Below are 10440 nucleotides of genomic sequence, written 5' to 3'. Positions count from 1 at the left end.
AGGCCGGATAATCCGGTGTCCCCAGGGGGCGGATAATCCGGCCTGGCCGGATAATCCGGCTTTTGCGGGGGCCGGATAATCCGTCCCTGCGAATCTTGCAGTTCTTCCAAACAAAAAATTGTCTATGACCAGATCGGCCCCATAGCATGCAAGAGGAGTATACTACACACGATTTGGAACAACTAGACACCAAATCCACCAAGAAAATAGCACATACAAATCACAACACCTAGGGTTAGGGATTGTGAGTCATACCCGCATCCATTGCGAAAGCCGCTTGGAGGAGAAGGTAGCTAGGGAGGAGAGGCACCCGATCCACCCAGAAAATCCGAGAGGGAGCGGACGGGGCGTCTCCGGCGAGGAGGAGGAGCTCCGGCGGCTTGAGGAGGGAGAAGGGGGCGCGTGGGGGAACTGATTGGTGTGCCAACCATTCACCCCGCGGCCTCCCTTAGTCCTCCTGCAAATCGCCCAGGCCGGATAATCCGGCCCAAAGTGAGGGCGGATAATCCGGCCCGGCCGGATATTCCGGGGTGCCAGGGGGGGCGGATTATCCGGTGTTCTGGAAAATTTCAGAACACCGTAAATCCTGCCTATCTTTAGTTGGTTATTTGCGAACCCATATGAGGTGCAATAAACTATCGCGTCACATATAAGATGCATATTTACCAATAAGATGGGGCAACCTAGATCATCCGACCGAGAAACCTCAAACTCCAAGTTTTTACCAAACATGACAAATGAGCAAGATGGAAGTGGCTTATAGGAGAGTGTAGGCTTAGGTTTAGAGGGTTCAAACTGTTAATGGTACATGATCACTCAAGTTTGCAACATATGAGCAAATAAGGCCAAACTAGAGTGATTTCCCATAAGAACATGGAGTTGTCAAATAAAAGGCGATAAGACCCAAATAACTCCAACTCTTCACAAAGAAGAGTGTGGTGGCCTAGGCCACCATATATGAGTGTTGTGGCATGGCACCGCGAAGATATATCTTGGGTCCAAGCCACTACTCATCATTGAAGCTCACATATCAACATATGATATAAAGAGAATGATTTCTTAATGTTGGCATTATGGGGGGAGGGATAGCTCAATAATTTAAACCGCACTCCCCCTATTTCCATGCCCACATCTAAACCAAATAAAGTTTTGAGACGAAGGTGTGTTTGCAAGATGGTCAAGCTATACTCCTTGAATCAATGATATTTAGCTCATTCCTCAAATAAGTGAACCTTGCTTCATCAAGAGGCTTCGTGAATATATCGGCAAGTTGATCTTTGGTAGGAACATAGATAAGCTCAATATCACCACGGGCAACATGATCCCTTATGAAATGATTCCGGATCTCAATATGCTTCGTTCTTGAATGTTGCACCGGATTATAGGCAATCTTGATGGCACTTTCATTGTCACATAATAGAGGCACTTTGTCACAAATGACACCGTATTCCTTTAAAGTTTGCCTCATCCATAACAATTGAGTGCATCCACTTGCGGCGGCAACATATTCAGCTTCGGCGGTGGAGAGAGATATGCAATTTTGCTTCTTAGAAGACCAACACACCAAGGACCTACCAAGGAATTGGCAAGCCCCGGAAGTTGATTTCCTATCATCCTTGTCACCCGCCCAATCCGCATCAGTATATCCATTGAGAATAAAAATTGAGCCTTTGGGGTACCAAATACCATATCTTGGGGTATCAACCAAATATCGAAAGATTCTTTTGAGAGCCATCATGTGACTCTCCTTAGGAGAAGATTGATACCTTGCACACACACCAACACTCAACACTATGTCCGGTCTAGATGCACAAAGGTAAAGCAAGGATCCAATCATGGAGCGATATACCTTTTGATCCACCTCTTTACCATTGGGATCTAGTGCAAGATGACATTTGGTAACCATAGGAGTGGCCACACCCTTCATCCCGGTCATCTTGAACCTCTTGAGCATGTCTTGGAGATATTTTGCTTGATTGATGAAGGTTCCTTCCCTCAATTGCTTGATCTCAAAACCAAGGAAGAACTTCATCTCTCCCATCATAGACATCTCAAACCTATCGGTCATAAGCTTTGAAAAATCATCATTGAAAGCTTTGTTAGTAGAGCCAAAGATAATATCATCAACATATAATTGGCAAACGAAAAGCTCCCCATTGACCCTCTTAGTAAAAAGAGTGGGATCGATTAGCCCAACATCAAACCCACGGTCTACCAACAATTCTTTAAGGTGCTCGTACCAAGCTCTCGGAGCTTGTTTGAGACCATAAAGTGCTTTATCAAGCTTGTAGACATGGTTAGGAAAGTTGAGATCCTCAAACCCCGGGGGTTGCTTAACATAAACCTCTTCATGCAAAGGACCATTAAGAAATGCACTTTTCACATCCATTTGTTGTAACTTAAAGTTATGATGCGATGCATAAGCAAGAAGGATACGGATGGACTCAAGGCGAGCCACGGGAGCATAGGTTTCTCCAAAGTCAATTCCCTCAACTTGAGAGAACCCTTGAGCCACCAATCTTGCCTTGTTCCTTGATGCGTGTGGTTGACACGTCCGTTGGGAACCCCAAGAGGAAGGTGTGATGCGCACAGCGGCAAGTTTCCCTCAGTAAGAAACCAAGGTTTAATCGAACCAGTAGGAGTCAAGAAGCACGTTGAAGGTTGATGGCGGCGGGATGTAGTGCGGCGCAACACCAGGGATTCCGGCGCCAACGTGGAACCTGCACAACACAACCAAAGTACTTTGCCCCAACGAAACAGTGAGGTTGTCAATCTCACCGGCTTGCTGTAACAAAGGATTAGATGTATAGTGTGGATGATGATTGTTTGCAGAAAACAGTAGAACAGTATTGCAGTAGATTGTATTTCAGTATAGAGAATTGGACCGGGGTCCACAGTTCACTAGAGGTGTCTCTCCCATAAGATAAACAGCATGTTGGGTGAACAAATTACAGTTAGGCAATTGACAAATAAAGAGGGCATGACCATGCACATACATATTATGATGAGTATAGTGAGATTTAGTTGGGCATTACGACAAAGTACATAGACCGCTATCCAGCATGCATCTATGCCTAAAAAGTCCACCTTCAGGTTATCATCCGAACCCCCTCCAGTATTAAGTTGCTAACAACAGACAATTGCATTAAGTATTGCGCGTAATGTAATCAGTGACTACATCCTTGAACATAGCACCAATGTTTTATCCCTAGTGGCAACAGCACATCCATAATCTTAGAGATTTCTGTCACTTCCCCAGATTCACAGAGACATGAACCCACTATCGAGCATAAATACTCCCTCTTGGAGTTACAAGCATCTACTTGGCCAGAGCATCTACTAGTAACGGAGAGCATGCAAGATCATAAACAACACATAGACATAACTTTGATAATCAACATAACAAGTATTCTCTATTCATCGGATCCCAACAAACGCAACATATAGAATTACAGATAGATGATCTTGATCATGTTAGGCAGCTCACAAGATCCGACAATTAAGCACAATGGGGAGAAGACAACCATCTAGCTACTGCTATGGACCCATAGTCCAGGGGTAGACTACTCACACATCACTCCGGAGGCGACCATGGCGGCGTAGAGTCCTCCGGGAGATGATTCCCCTCTCCGGCAGGGTGCCGGAGGCGATCTCCTGAATCCCTCGAGATGGGATTGGCGGCGGCGGCGTCTCTGGAAGGTTTTCCGTATCGTGGCTCTCGGTACTGGGGGTTTCGCGACGGAGGCTTTAAGTAGGCGGAAGGGCAGGTCGGGAGGCGGCACGAGGGGCCCACACCACAGGGCCGCGCGGCCAAGGGGGGGAGCCGTGCCGCCCTAGGGTGTGGCCACCTCGTGGCCCCACTTCGTCTCCTCTTCGGTCTTCTGGAAGCTTCGTGGCAAAATAGGACCCTGGGCGTTGATTTCGTCCAATTCCGAGAATATTTCGTTACTAGGATTTCTGAAACCAAAAACAGTAGAAAACAGCAACTGGCACTTCGGCATCTTGTTAATAGGTTAGTTCCAGAAAATGCACGAATATGACATAAAGTGTGCATAAAACATGTAGATAACATCAATAATGTGGCATGGAACATAAGAAATTATCGATACGTCAGAGACGTATCAGCATCCCCAAGCTTAGTTCTGCTCGTCCCGAGCAGGTAAACCGATAACAAAGATAATTTCTGGAGTGACATGCCATCATAACCTTGATCATACTATTTGTAAAGCATATGTAGTGAATGCAGCGATCAAAACAATGTATATGACATGAGTAAACAAGTGAATCATAAAGCAAAGACTTTTCATGAATAGTACTTCAAGACAAGCATCAATAAGTCTTGCATAAGAGTTAACTCATAAAGCAATAATTCAAAGTAAAAGCATTGAAGCAACACAAAGGAAGATTAAGTTTCAGCGGTTGCTTTCAACTTGTAACATGTATATCCCATGGATATTGTCAACATAGAGTAATATAATAAGTGCAATAAGCAAGTATGTAGGAATCAATGCACAGTTCACACAAGTGTTTGCTTCTTGAGGTGGAGAGGAATAGGTGAACTGACTCAACAATGAAATTAAAAGAATGGTCCTCCATAGAGGAAAAGCATCGATTGCTATATTTGTGCTAGAGCTTTGATTTTGAAAACATGAAACAATTTTGTCAACGGTAGTAATAAAGCATATGTATCATGTAAATTATATCTTACAAGTTGCAAGCCTCATGCATAGTATACTAATAGTGTCCGCACCTTGTCCTAATTAGCTTGGACTACCGGATCATCACAATGCACATGTTTTAACCAAGTGTCACAAAGGGGTACCTCTATGCCACTTTGTACAAAGGTCTAAGGAGAAAGCTCGCATTGGATTTCTCGCTATTGATTATTCTCAACTTAGACATCCATACCGGGACAACATAGACAACAGATAATGGACTCCTCTTTTATGCATAAGCATGTAACAACAATTAATAATTCTCATATGAGATTGAGGATATATGTCCAAAACTGAAACTTCCACCATGGATCATGGCTTTAGTTAGCGGCCCAATGTTCTTCTCTAACAATATGCATGCTTAACCATAAGGTGGTAGATCTCCCTTACTTCAGACAAGACGAACATGCATAGCAACTCACATGAAATTCAACAAAGAATAGTTGATGGCGTCCCCAGTGAACATGGTTATCGCACAACAAGCAACTTAATAAGAGATAAAGTGCATAAGTACATATTCAATACCACAATAGTTTTTAAGCTATTTGTCCCATGAGCTATATATTGCAAAGGTGAATGATGGAATTTTAAAGGTAGCACTCAAGCAATTTACTTTGGAATGGCGGAAAATACCATGTAGTAGGTAGGTATGGTGGACACAAATGGCATAGTGGTTGGCTCAAGTATTTTGGATGCATAAGAGGTAATCCCTCTCGATACAAGGTTTAGGCTAGCAAGGCTTATTTGAAACAAACACAAGGATGAACCGGTGCAGCAAACTCACATAAAAGACATATTGTAAACATTATAAGACTCTACACCGTCTTCCTTGTTGTTCAAACTCAATACTAGAAATTATCTAGACCTTAGAGAGACCAAATATGCAAACCAAATTTTAGCATGCTCTATGTATTTCTTCATTAATGGGTGCAAAGTATATGATGCAAGAGCTTAAACATGAGCACAACAATTGCCAAGTATCACATTATCCAAGACATTATAGCAATTTACTACATGTATCATTTTCCAATTCCAACCATATAACAATTTAACGAAGAAGAAACTTCGCCATGAATACTATGAGTAGAAACTAAGGACATACTTGTCCATATGCTACAGCGGAGCGTGTCTCTCTCCCATAAAGTGAATGCTAGGATCCATTTTATTCAAACAAAACAAATAAACAAAAACAAACCGACGCTCCAAGAAAAGCACATAAGATGTGATGGAATAAAAATATAGTTTCAGGGGAGGAACCTGATAATGTTGTCGATGAAGAAGGGGATGCCTTGGGCATCCCCAAGCTTAGACGCTTGAGTCTTCTTAGAATATGCAGGGGTGAACCACCGGGGCATCCCCAAGCTTAGAGCTTTCACTCTCCTTGATCATGTTGCATCATACTCCTCTCTTGATCCTTGAAAACTTCCTCCACACCAAACTTAGAACAACTCATTAGAGGGTTAGTGGACAATAAAAATTAACATGTTCAGAGGTGACATAATCATTCTTAACACTTCTGGACATTGCATAAAGCTACTGGACATTCATGGATCAAAGAAATTCATCCAACATAGCAAAAGAGGCAATGCGAAATAAAAGGCAGAATCTGTCAAAACAGAACAGTTCGTATTGACGAATTTTATCGAGGCACCAGACTTGCTCAAATGAAAATACTCAAATTGAATGAAAGTTGCGTACATATCTGAGGATCACTCACGTAAATTGGCATAATTTTCTGAGTTACCTACAGAGAAAACATCCCAGATTCGTGACAGCAAAGAAATCTGTTTCTGCGCAGTAATCCAAATCTAGTATGAACTTTTCTATCAACGACTTTACTTGGCACAACAAAACACTAAACTGTCGGGGGGAAGACCCCGGATAGGGCAATGGACGCGGAGCAGCCGGCTGGCCACTGGCCGGCTCGCGGCAAAGGCCGGCTGAGGAGCAGCCGGCTGGCGCCGTGGCCGGCTGGTCTGGAAGCCGGCTGGCTCTAGGTCCTAGTCGGCCTGGCTACGGCCACCAATGCTGTAGTTGGGCCGGCTTCTACAAGCCATATCCGACTGGGGTTTGTACCTCAGACCGACTCGAGGCTGGCGAGTCTTGCACTGGAAGGAACCGGGTAGGTGATCCGGGTTCCCAAAGTCCACGCTGACTCCATCTTCCGTGAAACGCGGGGCACTGTGGAGCAATAGTGCCTCGCGCCGGACAGGCCGTCAGGGCTTACGACGATCCGTACTGGCTACAGTGGCTGACGGCGACAGGGACACCTCCTCCATACCGCTGACCGTGGCAGCCGGATGGGACAGGCCACGACGCCTCAACCACTCCTGACGTCACCGCCTCGGGAAGGAGCGGAAGCCGGAGCCGGCCCAGCCGGCCAGTAAAACTATGGGGTCTTATATGTAAAGTGCCGGTGCCTATATAAACCGCACTACCCCCTCTCGTGTAGGGGATCGATCATTTATTGCTTTCACCCACCTACAGAGCTGCCCTGTGAGAGAGACCATAGTCTTCCTTAGCCTCTCAGGAGCAGCCGGACACAGCTCTAGGAGCACCATTGTACTGTGTGATCATCATATACACTCATAGCAGGAGTAGAGGTTTTACCTCCATCGGAGGGCCTCGAACCTGGGTACGTCGCCGTGTCGCTCGTGCCCATACCCGCATCCGGATACCGCCGTGAGATCTCTCAGGAACCACTTCGATTAGCCACCCTATGGCATATGCCGTGACGATACCACGACATAAACTAAGATAAGGAGAGGTTGCTACAGTAGTAAACAACTTCCAAGACACAAAATAAAAACAAAGTACTGTAGTAAAAACCATGGGTTGTCTCCCATAAGCGCTTTTCTTTAACGCCTTTCAGCTAGGCGCAGAAAGTGTGTATCAAGTATTATCAAGAGATGGTGCATCTTCAGCGGGGTGTGGAGTTTTCTCAACTATGCATTTTATCTTTTCTATGTGAGTTTCAGAGGCTCCCTTTTCATTAGTCTTGGGCTTGCTACTCTCATCAAACAAATCTTCAGGAACAATCCAATCAAAATTCTTTTCTAGTGCCTCACACATTCCCAAGAGCTTGCAAGGTATTGATGTTTTAATATCCCCCTCATAATTAACTTCATTAGTGTACTTTTGTCTATCCTTTTCCATCTTCTCAAGGGTACTGGCAAAGTTGGTATAAGAGCCTAGCATATTATATTTAGTGAAGACTTTTCTAGCTTCTCTCGCTATTCCCCCAAATTCTTTAAGAAGGGTTTCTAATACAAAATCTTTCTTTTCTCCTTCTTCCATATCACTGAGTGTAAGAAACATATGTTGAATCACAGGATTAAGGTTAACAAATCTAGCTTCTAACGCGTGTACTAAAGAAGCAACAGCAATTTCATAAGTAGGAGCAAGTTCTACCAAGTGTCTATCTTCAAAATCTTCAACCGTACTAATATGAGTGAAAAAATCTTATATATTATCTTTCCCAAGGATAGACCCTCGGCCTACCGGTACATCTTTAAGAACAAACTTAGGAGGAAACATGATGAAATAAGTAAAGCAAATGCAAGTAACTAATTTTTTTGTGTTTTTGATATAGCAAACAAGATAGCAATTAAAGTAAAACTAGCAACTAATTTTTTTGTATTTTGATTTAGTGCAGCAAACAAAGTAGTAAATAAAACTAAGCAAGACAAAAACAAAGTAAAGAGATTGGGAAGTGGAGACTCCCCTTGCAGCGTGTATTGATCTCCCCGGCAACGGCGCCAGAAATTTGCTGCTGGCGTGCAGTTGACGTGGGAGATAGAAATCTTTGTGGTGTAACTTTTCCTCAGGTCCCCGGCAATGGTGCCAGAAATTTGCTTGATGCGTGTGGTTGACACGTCCGTTGGGAACCCCAAGAGGAAGGTGTGATGCGCACAGCAGCAAGTTTCCCTCAGTAAGAAACCAAGGTTTAATCAAACCAGTAGGAGTCAAGAAGCACGTTGAAGGTTGATAGCGGTGGGATGTAGTGCGGCGCAACACCAGGGATTCCGGCGCCAACGTGGAACCTGCACAACACAACCAAAGTACTTTGCCCCAACGAAACAGTGAGGTTGTCAATCTCACCGGCTTGCTGTAACAAAGGATTAGATGTATAGTGTGGATGATGATTGTTTGCAGAAAACAGTAGAATAGTATTGCAGTAGATTGTATTTCAGTATAGAGAATTGGACCGGGGTCCACAGTTCACTAGAGGTGTCTCTCCCATAAGATAAACAGCATGTTGGGTGAACAAATTACAGTTAGGCAATTGACAAATAAAGAGGGCATGACCATGCACATACATATTATGATGAGTATAGTGAGATTTAGTTGGGCATTACGACAAAGTACATAGACCGCTATCCAGCATGCATCTATGCCTAAAAAGTCCACCTTCAGGTTATCATCCGAACCCCCTCCAGTATTAAGTTGCTAACAACAGACAATTGCATTAAGTATTGCGCGTAATGTAATCAGTGACTACATCCTTGAACATAGCACCAATGTTTTATCCCTAGTGGCAACAGCACATCCATAATCTTAGAGATTTCTGTCACTTCCCCAGATTCACGGAGACATGAACCCACTATCGAGCATAAATACTCCCTCTTGGAGTTACAAGCATCTACTTGGCCAGAGCATCTACTAGTAACGGAGAGCATGCAAGATCATAAACAACACATAGACATAACTTTGATAATCAACATAACAAGTATTCTCTATTCATCGGATCCCAACAAACGCAACATATAGAATTACAGATAGATGATCTTGATCATGTTAGGCAGCTCACAAGATCCGACAATTAAGCACAATGGGGAGAAGACAACCATCTAGCTACTGCTATGGACCCATAGTCCAGGGGTAGACTACTCACACATCACTCCGGAGGCGACCATGGCGGCGTAGAGTCCTCCGGGAGATGATTCCCCTCTCCGGCAGGGTGCCGGAGGCGATCTCCTGAATCCCCCGAGATGGGATTGGTGGCGGCGGCGTCTCTGGAAGGTTTTCCGTATCGTGGCTCTCAGTACTGGGGGTTTCGCGACGGAGGCTTTAAGTAGGCGGAAGGGCAGGTCAGGAGGCGTGATACGTCTCCGACGTATCGATAATTTCTTATGTTCCATGCCACATTATTGATGTTATCTACATGTTTTATGCACACTTTATGTCATATTCGTGCATTTTCTGGAACTAACCTATTAACAAGATGCCGAAGTGCCAGTTGCTGTTTTCTGCTGTTTTTGGTTTCAGAAATCCTAGTAACGAAATATTCTCGGAATTGGACGAAATCAACGCCCAGGGTCCTATTTTGCCACGAAGCTTCCAGAAGTCCGAAGAGGAGACGAAGTGGGGCCACGAGGTGGCCACACCCTAGGGCGGCGCGGCCCCCCCTTGGCCACGTGGCCCTGTGGTGTGGGGCCCTCGTGCCGCCTCCTGACCTGCCCTTCCGCCTACTTAAAGCCTCCGTTGCGAAACCCCCAGTACCGAGAGCCACGATACGGAAAACCTTCCAGAGACGCCGCCGCCGCCGATCCCATCTCGGGGGATCCAGGAGATCGCCTCCGGCACCCTGCTGGAGAGGGGAATCATCTCCCGGAGGACTCTACGCCGCCATGGTCGCCTCCGGAGTGATGTGTGAGTAGTCTACCCCTGGACTATGGGTCCATAGCAGTAGCTAGATGGTTGTCTTCTCCCCATTGTGCTTCAT

This window comes from Lolium perenne, chromosome 5 (genome assembly GCF_019359855.2).
Source record: "Lolium perenne isolate Kyuss_39 chromosome 5, Kyuss_2.0, whole genome shotgun sequence".
Classification (NCBI taxonomy): domain Eukaryota; kingdom Viridiplantae; phylum Streptophyta; class Magnoliopsida; order Poales; family Poaceae; genus Lolium; species Lolium perenne.
The sequence above is the reverse complement of the archived record's forward strand: the minus strand, read 5'-3'. Positions refer to the sequence as shown.